Source organism: Manis pentadactyla, chromosome 1 (genome assembly GCF_030020395.1).
Source record: "Manis pentadactyla isolate mManPen7 chromosome 1, mManPen7.hap1, whole genome shotgun sequence".
NCBI classification, from domain to species: Eukaryota; Metazoa; Chordata; class Mammalia; order Pholidota; family Manidae; genus Manis; species Manis pentadactyla.
Genome location: NC_080019.1, coordinates 190,223,954 through 190,237,410, shown reverse-complemented (window position 1 = coordinate 190,237,410; position 13,457 = coordinate 190,223,954). Strand labels below are relative to the sequence as shown.

Genomic DNA, 13,457 nt, shown 5'->3' with positions numbered 1-13,457 from the left:
GGGGGTGGAGCATGGGGAAGGTAGTATAGCACAGAGAAGACAAGTAGTGACTCTATAGCATCTTACTAGGCTGATGGACAGTGACTGTAATGGGATATGTGGTGGGGACTTGATAATGGGGGAATCTAGTAACCACAATTTTGCTCATGTAAGTGCACATTAATGATACCAAAATTTAAAAAAAAGAAAGAAAATGGGGGCATGCAGGGGAAGCACTGTGAGATGCTCCCTGGAATAACACGCTAAGCAAGTTTAAAATCATAGGACAGGATTTTAGGTGGGCGGCTGTCCAAACCCTGACAAAGTTAACTTTGAAGGTAACCCGAGTTACGTATGAAAAAAGCCATAGACCCTTTCTTTGTCTCCAGTGCCCCTGAACAGGGACATGAGGGCGGGGACATGGATGGAGAGGCAGCGGGATCGGGTCCCAATTGCTGTGAACAGGACCGACTGATTGGAGCAGAGGGCTGGGCCACCGCGGGCTGCAAGCAAAGCCTTGGGGCGCGGCGCCTCCACTCCCACGGGCCGCTTGCCGTCGTCCTGGCCAGGGGGACAGTGAGCGCTCCAGGTCCCTGCTGCTCGCCGGGCGTCACTCTCCTTGATCTCAGCCCGGAGGGAGACAGTGACAAGACCTCTTTCTCCTGGTCTCACAAAACCCTGAAGACGGAGCCGGCTCCTCCATCCAGCAGACAAAAACTGATTCCAGAGTTTCGGCTTTTTCCTGCTTTCCAGGCTTTTCTTCGGGAATAACTTAGTGACCAAGAAGGAAAGGTGGGGACCGGGAGCTAAACCCAAAAGGTCTCCACAGCATGGAGCGCCCCACGTTTCCGGCTTCCTTTGGGAGCGGAGGGTCTGGCTCAGGTGCGGGACGGGGTCAAGGGCAGGGCCCTCCGCCCCGCCAGCCTGATGCACCCGGCGGGGGGCGCCCCCGTTCCCCCGCGGCACACCCCCGCTCCCCCGCCCGCGGCCCCTCCGGAGCGGGCTGCACGGCCGCTTTCCTCCGGCGCGCGGCGCTGCGCTCGCTTCTCTCCCCGGGGCCGCGGCGGTCCGGGAGCTGAAACGCGGCTCAGCCAGTCCTCCGGAACCGAGGAGTCTTCCCTGAATCTGCGGCTTTCATGACGTCTCCCCGCGTGGTCCATCACTCGCCTCCCAGCCGGGGATTATCCCTTCCCGCCCCTCTTGCCTGCCCCCCTTCCCTCCGCCCGGTCTCCCTCCCCGCCCCGGCCCCAGCGCGCACCCTCCGCCCCTCCGCTGGCCCCCGCGTGCAGCCCTCCTCTCCGCTCTCGGCCAGAGGGAGCCAGTTTGAAGACGGCCGCACCTGGCCGGAGAGGTCGGGCGGGCGGAGGGGTGGGGAGCCGCGGGGACCGGGCAGCTGGACCCCGAGCTGGATGCACCGCGAGCGGAATGGAGTCTCCTAACAGCCTCCCGGGGCCGATGTGAAATCTGACCATCTGATTCCAGTTTTTCTTTGCTTTTTTTTTTTTTTTAAATCCCCTACCCCCTCGCCATCCATCGTATAGTGAATTATTAAATCTTGCTCCGTTCCAAGAGAGGAGATCATGATTGAGTGAAACCACCCTGTCCGCAGCAAGGTAAGCGGTGCCCTGAGTTGCTCGAAGGCGAGAAGCTGGCAGCAGTCTGGGCAAGACGTTCGTGCCCTCGGGTCCCCTGCTCCCCCTCCCCAGTCGCCGCCGCCGCCGCTGCATGCCTCCACTCTGATGAGAAACAGGATGCCCAAGTCAAGGGAAAGGCTAGAGAGAAGCCGGTTACATAACAGAAGGGAAATCTGTTTCATACGGTTTGCATTAGCGACTGAAAAGTCGCACGGGGGACGGGGAGAGGAGGGGTCTGCATGCCCTGGGCTCAGTGAAACCCAGTCAGTTATTGCAGACATCATTTCAACATCTGCTGGCCAAGAAGAAAGGCACCTATTAACTGGCAGGGATGGCTTGCGGTGGAGTCATTTACAGTTGGGAAAAGCCCATTGTCTTTGTGGAAAGCTGTATCCTTGTTCTTTGCATTAAGGAGAGAGAACATGAGAAGGAAAAGTGAGGGGTGGGGAGAAACAGTCAAAGAATGGGAAGCAATAACTCCTAACTGTTCTCAATCAATAAAACCTGGGATTCGATATGATGACTACAGACAGGGAGCAGGAAGCTCTCCCTAGAAGTGAACTGAATGATTTCAAAATTGGAAGAAAAAAAAACCTTCAGATAAAATGAGATGTTTATTGCATTTTAGGGGGTTGGATGAATCCACTGACATGCTTTCTCCTGGGTATATTTTCATTTGCATCAAGACATTAAGCTTGGATTCGTTTTTAGCAGAAATAACATTAGTATTCCCCAAATCCAGTAAAACCTTGGGTTGATCCACAGGTATATCTCTTGTACCAGCCTCCATATGAAGAGACTCATAGGAAGGAATCGTTCTTAATAGTAACAGACACAGAAACGGGGTGAGGTTAATGGAGAAACAAAATACCAGAATTTTCCGAAGAATCCTGCCTCCACTCCCAAAAAAGGAAAGGGGGTAGGGGGGTCAAAACTCTAGTGTTTGGGAGTTGGAGAGTCATTATGTTTAGAGTGTTCCCTGCTTGCTTTTATCCAAAGTCTGATGGTCCCGGAGAGCCGCACTGTCCAGGGCGCAGGGCCACATCCCCACTAGCACGGTGCCCTGCATGCCTTTCTTTTGCTGAAAAACGGAGGAGGGGAATGCCCAGGGCTGCTCAGGAAGAAAAGGGGGCTTGCTACAGTGAAGGCGCAAAGCTTCGCCCATTTTGCCCGTAGAATGAGAAAGAGCTCGAGTCTCCATGGCGACCCAGGTGGGAGGGGAGAAGGCCGCTCCAGTTTAAAAAGAAAACAAAAAACAAAAAAACACGTTGGACAGAAGTTTCCCAGCTCCAGGCAAAGGAATAAGCCAGCCGCGTACCCTGTGGAGGGTCCTAGGGCATCGGTTGTGCTGGGCTTCCTGCCGGCGACCGGCGAGGGGGGTGCCTGAACTGACCGGTGCCCTCACACCGCCCAAAGTTGCCCAGGGGCGTCTGAGGGGGTTCTGGCAGTGCGTTCCGGCTTCAGCACCAAGGCCAGAGCACGGGCCCCGGATTCCCACCTCTGGCGGCTGCCCTGCTTCTTTGGTGGCGGGAGCGATCACTTTCTACAAAGGAACATTCCCTTGCCCTTGCACGATCTGGATATCTGATTATCCACGGCATTGCTTGGGACACAGAAGCTTGCAAATCATCCATTTCATGCATGGCGGTTCATCAGAGTAACTATTCAAAATCAGGAACACTGAATGTAAAAGATCCGGGCTGAACTGAGAATGGAGAAAGATCCTGTCCTCGTGGGAGAACAGGGACACCCACGCCCACACGCGCCTGATCAGTCCCTGTGGAGAGCTGGCTCGTTTCCACCCAGTCCCTTTGACTTCAAAAGCATCCATTTGTTCCTCACCTTCTCACTCTCCTGTCTTAACTTTTTTGTTGGGCTCAGAGGGCAGAAAGACTGTGGGAGTCCCAGAACAGGTCGACCGAGTCCTATCTAGGGGACCTGAGACCCCAGAGGGCAGAGAAATAGATTATGCTTAGTCCAGAACTGACAGACTTCCAAGCAGAGCTGGTGAGCCCCAGGGATAGGAGATGAGACCCAGTGACTATCTTCAAGCCAGTGTGTGAGCAGGGCAGCTTCATTTCCAAGGTTGCAGGGAGAGGAAACTGAGGAGTCACTTCTCTTAATAGAAACAAGGGTCTGTGTGAGAGGGGAATATTTAGCATTCGAGTCCCTTTCCCATTCATTCCAGAAAACGGGTTAAGTCCCTCGCCCTCATTCTGCTTTCACCTTTGGTGAAGTTTGTCTCAGACCTGCTCTCCTCACCTTTGGTCATAGATTCTCACACCCCTTCTCCCTGTACAGATACTGATGAGGAAAAATATTAGAGGAAGGTGGCAATCATTTTTCAAGTAGAAAGCTTTTAAGAGTAGCCTCCAAGTGGTACAAGGCACAGTTTGAATTGTATATCCCATCAAGGTTTGGCAACTGGTTGGAAATGCTAAATAATGCCTCTACAACATCGCAGACTGCTTTTCTCTTTTGAGGATGCATTTGTGTGCGTGGGTTCTCTAGCTGGCTCTGGTTTGTCATTATCTATCAAAGTAATCAAGATGTCCCTGGTTTTTCTTGCTGGGCTTTCCAGCTGTGAGCATGTCATTGTTTTCTAAAGATAATGCATGCAGAACACTAAGGACTTGGTTAAAGCATTGTGTTTATACCTTCCAGTCTTTCTGTCTTTTTTTCTTTCATGATCACTATTGAAGGCAGAAGCAATCTATTCCAAACCTCAGCCAAAGGGTGAGGGACTACACTATGTCTTCTATTTCAGTTTCCGATGAATATTGACAAGTATACCCATAATTTAATATTCAAAAGAGTTGCTATCTGAAAGTGGAGAGAAGCGATGTTTGGAGTATTATAAGGACTTAAAGCAACTGTATCCTGGCTTTGCTCCATCTGATATTACCAGCAGAAGGAAAGTATCTCATATTTTTTTTTAAAAGATGGGAATATAAACAAATCTAGGTATAAGAAATTGCTCAATCAGTAATATTTAGTTCTGATAGATTTCATGCTCATGTATTCTATGTCAATTTACCAAACTAGGATTTGCTTTCTTCCTGGGTGGCTAATTGCCAAACAAAGTGTTATTATGTCCTATGGCAGTCAATAATACCCCCAAAATAATTATTTTACCCATTTCAAGTAAGATTTGCTTAGGAGAGCAACTTAAAATTTATCCCTGTGCACTTGGAACTGTTTTGTAATTTTAAAAAAATCATTTTGCTATCTCACCCTGGTATTTCCTAAATATCAGCAAATAATATATTCGCTTGTATGACTCAGATCTTTATTTAATGCATAGGACTTACCTAGGCTGTTTCCTTTGAATATACAGATATGTCTTAATTCACTCTCCTATTCCTCTCTGTCTTCTCACAAATAGTCTCTGCTTTACAGAATTAAAGAAAATAAGATATGAGAATAGCTATTAAATAAGCAGTATAAAAAAATTCATTGGTGGTTAAAAAGAAGGCAATATACCCTTATTTCCTTAATTCCATTCACTGATTTTCACAGGTAGAAAGTATTGCTTTCCTCAAGGGTTAAATATTGATCATGTGAACCTACATGAAAACAAGATAAACCCTGTTTATCAAAATGGGCAATAGACAAGGTGGAGCTCTTTCCTTTCCCACTAACTCTGCCTTAATCAAATAACATATCAAATATCTAAGTAACTTGTAGATTAATAAGGAAAATGGACCAGGAAAAGAATAAGAGGAAGGAAGGAAAGAAGGAAGCAGGGAGAAAAGGTAGTTATTTTTTACTAGCTTTAAAGTGATGATATTTTCAAACCAAGGTATTATTAATATTATTATTATTATCTTAACTCATTGTATGAGAACTTTAGGGTTTGTGGAATTGAGATGTTTAAATTCAACAGATTTGGATTTATAGCTTATTGAAATGGCATTGTTTCTTTCCCTTGTTTTCAGTAATTGTCATTTAAGTACCAAAGGAACTGATTCAGTCTGGATTTTAACAAAATTAGTAAATTTGGTTATATCAACAAAAAGGGGAAATGGTAATTAGGTTGAAAATCATCAAGAAACTTTTGCTGAATAAAGATTCTTTTTTATCTGTAGTTAAAATGTTTAGGGAGATAGAAAAATAAAATGAAGTCATTTCGGATAATAATGCATTTAAATTTTATTTTAAATAATTAGTTCTAGGAATGATTGGGATCCTATAAGAAGAAGAGATCATCGTAAGTGCAGTTAGTACTCTAATGGTAACCTAACTGTCCCTTCACAAAGTACTATATATATACATACATACTTGATATCATTTTACTAGTATTAATTAATAACACAAAGTTATTTCCCTCAAATAAAGAAAGGCAGTGTCATTTTTTTAACTTAGGTATAATTGACATAGAATATTAGTTTCAAGTGTGCAACATAGAGATTTACAAAATGGTCACCACTAAGTCTAGTTATCATCTGTAACTTCACAAGGTTTATACAATGTTATTGACTATATTCCCTACTCTATACATTACATCTCCATGACTTATTTATTTTCTAACTAGAAGTTTATACTTCTCAGTATCCTTTACCCATTTCACCACCCCAACCCTCTCCCCTCTGGCAACCACCAATCTGTTCTCTGTATCTATGAGTCAGTGTTTTGTTTTGTTTATTTGTTTTGGTTTTCAGAGTCCACATAGAGGTGAAATCATGTGGAATTTGTCTTTCTCTGTTGATTTATTTCACTTGGCATAATACCTTCAAGGTCCAACCATGTTGTCACAAATGGCAAGATTTCATGTTTTATGGCTGAGTAATATTCCATTCTGTATATATACCATATTTTTATTCATTCATCCATTAATGGGTATTTAAGGTGTTTCTATAACCTGGCTATTAATAAATAATGCTACAAGAACATAGGGGTGCATATGTCTATTTGAATTACTAGTTTTTTAATTTTCTTTGGCAAGATACCCAGTAGTGGAATTGCTGTATCCCATGGTACTGCTATTTGGTTTCCATAATAGCTGCACCAATTTACATTCCCACCAACAGTGCACAAGGGTTTCCTTTTCTCCACATCTTTACCAACACTTATTATGTCTTATCTTTTTATAATAGTATTTTGACAGCTGTAAGGTGACATCTCACTGTGGTTTGATTTGCATTCCCCTCATAATTAGGAATGTTGCGCCTTTTGGTGATCTGTATGTCTTGTTTAGAAAAATGTCTATTCAGGTCCTCTGCTCATTTTTAATTGGTTTGTTTTTTTGTTTCTGAGTTTTATAAGTTCTTTATATTTTTTAGATAACAACCTCTTATTGGATATATCATTTGCAAATATATTCTCCCATTCAGTACGTTGCCTTTTCATTTTGTTGGTGGTTTCTTTCACTGTGCAGAAGCTGTTTAGTTTGATCTAGTCCCATTTGTTTATATTTGCTTTTGTTTACCTTACCTTTGGAGTCAGATCCAAAAAAACATTGCTAAGAATGATGTCAAGGAGTTTACTACCTATGTTTTCCTCCTGAAATTTTGTGGTTTAAGGTCTTATACTCAAGTCTTTAATCCATTTTAGTTAATTTTTGTGTATGTTATAAGATAGTAGTTCAGTTTATTTTCTGCATGTAGCTGTCCAGTTTTCCCAACATAATTTATTAAAGAGGCTGTCCTTTCTCCATTGTATATTCTGTCTCCTTTATCATAAATTAATTTAACATAAATGGGTGGATTTATTTCTGGGGTCTCTGTCTCATCCCATTGATCTATGTGTCTGTTTTAATGCCAATATCATACTGTTTTGATCACAATAGCTTTGTAATACAGTTTAAAATCAGGTAGCATGATACCTCTAGATTTGTTCTTCTTTCTCAAGATTATTTTGGCTATTTGGGGTCTTTGTGTTTCCGTACAAATCATAGGATAATTTGCTTTAGTTCTGTGAAAAATGTCATTGAAATTCTGATAGGGACTGCACTGAATCTGTAGATTGCTTTGAGTAGTATAGGCATTTAAGAATATTAGTATTTCCAATCCATCAGCATGGAATATCTTTTCACATATTTGTCTCTTTTCCAATTTCTTTCATCAGTGTCTTATAGTTTTCAGTGTGCAGGTATTTTACCTCCTTAGTTAAGTTTATTCCTAGATATTTCATTCTTTTTGATGCGATTGTAAGTAGTATTGTTTTCTTGATTTGTCTTCCTGATAGTTTAATGCTAGTGCATAGAAATGCAACAGATTCCTGTATATTAATTTTGTATGCTGGAAATTTAGTGAATTCATTATTCTAGCAGTTTTTTGGTGGAGTCTTTAGTGTTTTTTATATATAGTATCATGTCATCTGCTTTTAGTTACAGTTCTACTTCTTCCTTTCCAATTTTTACAACTTTCATTAATTTTTCTTGCCAAAGTGTGGTGATTGGGACTTCCAATACTATGTTGAATAAAAATGGGGATAGCGGGCATCCTCATCTTGATCCTTATCTTAGATGAGAAGCTTTCAGTTTCTCACCATTGGAGTATGGTATTAGCTATGGGCTTGTCATATATGGCCTTTATTATGTTAAGATTCATTCCCTCTATACCCACTTTGTTGAGAATTTTTATCATAAATTCATGTTGACTCTTGTCAAATGCTTTGTTTGCATCTATTGGGATGATAATATGATTTTTATCTTTTTTATTAATGTGGCATATCACACTGATTGATTTGCATATGTTGAAGCATCCTTGCATCCCTGGAATAAATCCCACTTGATTGTGGTGTAGAATCCTTTTAAAGTATTGTTGAATTCAGTTTGCCAATATTTTGGGGGGAATACTTCCATCTGTTTTCATTAGAGATACTGGATTATAATTTTCTTTGCTTCTTTTTCTTTTTTCTTTCTTTTTTAAGTGTCCTTATTCTAGTTTTGGTATCAAGATAATTCTGGCCTCTTAAAATTTTGGAAGTATTCCCCCTGTTCAATTTTTATGGAAAAGTTTGGGAGGGATAGGTATTAAATCTCCTTTGAATGTTTGGTAGAATTTACTCGTGAAACTGTTGAGTTCTGGATTTTTGTTTGTTGGAAAGTTTTAATTTAATCTCCTTACTAGTAATCAGTCTATTCAGTTTTTCTATTTCTTCATGACTTAATCTTGGAAGATTGTAAATTTCTAGGAATTTACCCATTTCTTCTAGGTTGTCCAATTTTTCTGTGTGTAATTGTTCATAGTAGTCTTTTATGACCCTTTGTATTTCTGTGGTATCATTTGTAGCTACTTGTTTATTTCTCATTTTATTTATTTGAGTCTTCTCTCTTTCTTGGTGAGTCTGGCTAAAGGTTCATCAACTTTGATCTTTTCAAAGAGTAAGATCTTAATTTCACTGATCTTTTCTATTGTCTTTTTAGTCTCTTTCTACTCTCATCTTTATGATTTCCTTCCTTCTATTAATTTTTGGCTTCATTTGTTCTTCTTTTTCTAGTTTCCTTAAATGTAAAGGTAAATGTTTATTTGAGATTTCTCTTGTTTCTTCAGGTAGGCCTGTATTTTTCCTATCTTCCCTCTTAGAACTGTTTTTGCTGCATCCCATAGATTTTGGTGTGGCATATTTCTGTTTTCATTTATCTCTAGATTTGGGGATGGGGAGATGTCTTTTTTTTATTTAAGCACAGCTTATACATAATATTATATTGGTTTCAAGTATACAACATAGTGATTTGACAGTTATCTACTTTATTAAATGCTCACTTCAACTAGTATAGTTACTATCTGCCAACAGAGAATAATGTTACAGAATTTTTTACTATATTCTCTATGCTGTACTTTCATCTCCATTACTAATTTATATATGATTGAGATTTTTGTGCCTTTTTATTCCCTTCACCTATTTCACCCACCCAGCCCACCCCTCCACCATGGTAACCACCAGTCACTTTTCAGTGTCTATGAGTCACTTTCTGTTTTGTTTAGTTTTTTTAGATTACACATATAAGTGAAATCATATGGTATTTGTCTTTCTTCACCTGGTTTATTTCACTTAGCATAAAACTCTCATGGTCTACCCATATTGTTGCAAATGGCAAGATTTCTTTCTTTTTTATGGCTGACTAAATTCCATTGTATGCATGTCCTACATCTTCTTTATCCATTCATCAATTGATGGACACTTGGTTGCTTCTATATCTTGGCTATTACAAATAATGTGGCAATAAACAAAGGAGTTCATATATATTTTCAAATCATTGATTTTGTTTTCTTTGGATAAATTCCTTGAAGTGGAATTATTGGGCATATGGTATTTCTATTTTTAGTTTTTTGAGGGATCTCCATACTGCTTTCCATAGTGGAAACAAATTTCTATTTTCATTTATCTCTAGGTATATTTTAATTTCTCCTTTGATTTCTTCCATGACTCAGTAGTTGTTCAGTAACATGTTGCTTAATCTCTACACGTTTGTAGTTTTTCTAGTTTTCTTATTACAGTGATTTCTAATTTCATGCCATGGTTGTTAAATGCTTGATATGATTTCAATCTTCTTCAGTTTATTGGAGCTTGTCTTGTGACCTCATGTGATCCATCCTGGAGAATGTTCAACCTGCATTTGAGAAGAATGTATATTCTGCTTTTGGATGGACTATTCTATATATATTTATTAAGCCCATCCAGTTTAGTGTGTCATTTAGGCTAGTGTTTTCATATTAATTTTCTGTCTAGACAATTTATTCATTGATAGAAGTGGGTGTTAAAAATCCCCTATTATTATTATTTAGCTGTCACTTTCTCCCTGTATGTTTATTTATATTTGCATTAAATATTTTGGTGACACTATGTTGGATGCATAGATATTTGTAAATGCTATATCTTCTTGCTATGTTTACCACTTTATCATTATGTAGTGCCCCTGTTTGTCTTTTATTACAGTCTTCGTAGTAAAGGTTATTTTGTCTGATACAAGTATAGCTACACTAGCATTCTTTTCATTTCCATTCCATGGATATCTTTTTATTTTTTTTATTTTTTCTATTTTTTATTTTGGTATCATTAATCTACAATTACATGAGCAACATTACGGTTACTAGACTCCCCCCATCATCAAGTCCCCACCACATACCCCATCACAGTCACTGTCCATCAGCATAGTAAGATGCTGTAGAATCACTACTTGCCTTTTCTGTGTTGAACAACCCTCCCCATGCCCCCCTCTACATTATGTCTGCTAATTATAATGCACCTTTTTCCCCCTGTCCCACCCTTCCCACCTATCCTCCCTAGTCCCTTTCCCTTTTGTAACCGTTAGTCCATTCTTGTGTTCTGTGAATCTGCTGCTGTTTTGTTCCTTTGGTTTTTTTCTTTGTTCTTATACTCCACAGATGAGTGAAATCATTTGATACTTGTCTTTCTCCACCTGGCTTATTTCAGTGAGCATAATACCCTCTAGGTCCATCCATGTTGTTGCAAATGGTAGGATTTGTTTTCTTCTTAAGGCTGAATATTATTCCATTGTGTATATGTACCACCTCTTCTTTATCCATTCATCTACTGATGGACACTTAGGTTGCTTCCATTTCTGGGCTATTTTAAATAGTGCTGCAATGAACATAGGGGTGCATCTGTCTTTTTCAACCTGGGCTGCAGCATTCTTAGGGTAAATTCCTAGAAGTGGAATTCCTGGATCAAATGGTATTTCTATTTTGAGTTTTTTGAGGAACCTCCATACTGCTTTCCACAATGGTTGAACTAATTTACATTCCCACCAGCAGTGCAGGAGGGTTCCCCTTACTTCACATCCTCACCAACATTTGTTGTTGTTTGTCTTTTCGATGATGGCGATCCTTACTGGTGTGAGGTGATATCTCATTGTGGTTTTAATTTGCATTTCTCTGATGACTAGCGATATGGAGCATCTTTTCATGTGCCTGTTGGCCATCTGAATTTCTTCTTTGGAAAAGTGTTCAGATCCTCTGCCCATTTTTAATTGGATTATTTGCTTTTTGTTCATTAAGGTGCATGAGCTCTTTATATATTTTGGATGTCAACCCTTTATCAGATATGTCATTTATGAATATATTCTTCTATACTATAGGATGTCTTTTTTATCTATTGATGGAGTCCTTTGCTTTACAGAAGGTTTTCAGCTTGATATAGTCCCACTTGTTCATTTTTGCCTTTGTTTCCCTTGCCCGGGGAGGTATGTTCATGAAGAAGTCGCTCATGTTTATGTCCAAGAGATTTTTGCCTATGTTTTTTTCTAAGAGTTTTATGGTTTCATGACTTACATTCAGGTCTTTGATCCATTTTGAATTTACTTTTGTCTATGGGGTTAGACAATGGTCAAGTTTCATTCTCTTACATGTAGCTGTCCAGTTTTGCCAACACCAGCTGTTGAAGAGACTGTCATTTCGCCATTGTATGTCCATGGCTCCTTTATCATATATTAATTGACTGTATATGTTTGTGTTAATATCTGGACTCTCTATTCTGTTCCACTGGTCTGTGGGTCTGTTCTTGTGGCCAGTACCAAATTGTCTTGATTACTGTGGCTTTGTAGTAGAGCTTGAAGTTGGGAAGCAAGATCCCCCCTGCTTTATTCTTCCTTCTCAGGATTGCTTTGGCTATTCGGGGTCTTTTGTGGTTCCATATGAATTTTAGAACTATTTGTTCCAGTTTGTTGAAGAATGCCATCAGTATTTTGATAGGGATTGCACTGAATCTGTAGATTGCTTTAGGCAGGATGGCCATTTTGACAATATTAATTCTTCCTAGCCAAGAGCATGGGATGAGTTTCCATTTGTTAGTGTCCCCTTTAATTTCTCTTAACAGTTTCTTGTAGCTTTCAGGGTCTAGGTCTTTCACTTCTTTGGTTAGGTTTATTCCTAAGTATTTTATTCTTTTTTATGCCATTGTGTATAGAATTGTTTTCCTGATTTCTCTTTCTGCTAGTTCATTGTTAGTGTAAAGGAATGCAACAGATTTCTGTGTATTAACTTTGTATCCTGCAATTTTGCTGAATTCAGATATTAGCTCTAGTAGTTTTGGAGTGGAGTCTTTAGGGTTTTTTATGTACAATATTATGTCATCTGCAAATAGTGACAGTTTGACTTCTTCTTTACCAATCTGGATGCCTCGTATTTCTTTGTTTTGTCTGATTGCTGTGGCTAGGACCTCCAGTACTATGTTGAATAACAGTGGGGAGAGTGGGCATCCCTGTCTTGTTCCCGATCTTAGGTGAAAAGCTTTCAGCTTCTCACTGTTTAATATGATGTTGGCTGTGGGTTTGTCATATATTGGATATCTTTTTCTATCCCTTCACTTTCAGTCTATGTGTCTCCTTACTTCTGAAGTGAGTCTCTTGTAGGCAGTATATAGATAAGTCTTGTTTTTTTATTCATTCAGCCACTCTGTCTTTTGATTGGATAATTTAGTCTATTTACATTTCAAGTCATTATTGATAGGTATGTGCTTATTGCCATTTTTTCATTGTTTTCTGGCTGTTTTTGTAGTTCTCTCTTCTTGCCTCTTGTCTTTCTCTGTTCCCTTATGGTTTGATGACTTTCTTTAGTATTGTGTTTAGATACCCTTCTCTTTTTCTGTTTTGTATTTACTGTAAGTTTTGCTTTTTAATTACTATGAGGTTCATATATGTCATTGTATGTATAGAACAGTCTGTTTTAACATGACAGCAACTTAAATTTCAGCACATTCCAAAACTCAATATTTTTAACTACCATTTTACACTTGATGTCACTTTTTACATCTTTTTATTTTATATGTTCCTCCACTAATTATTGTAGCTTTAGTTAATTTAACTACTTTTATCTTTCAACTGTAGTGGCTCTATAAATGGCTAATTACTACTTTACTGCATATTTATTTTTTCCAGTG

At 39.7% G+C, this 13,457-nt stretch overlaps 1 protein-coding gene across 1 annotated transcript in view; it reads left to right on the top strand.

Moving 5' to 3' along the window:
• The first annotated feature begins 911 nt into the window (after positions 1-911).
• Positions 912-13,457, top strand: part of KCNJ6 (potassium inwardly rectifying channel subfamily J member 6) — a 251,414-nt gene continuing 238,868 nt past the window's right edge. Inside the window, exon 1 of the mRNA XM_036899328.2 lies at positions 912-1,592. The gene's annotated coding sequence lies outside the window, so the exon portion shown is untranslated. The remainder of the gene's footprint in view (positions 1,593-13,457) is intronic.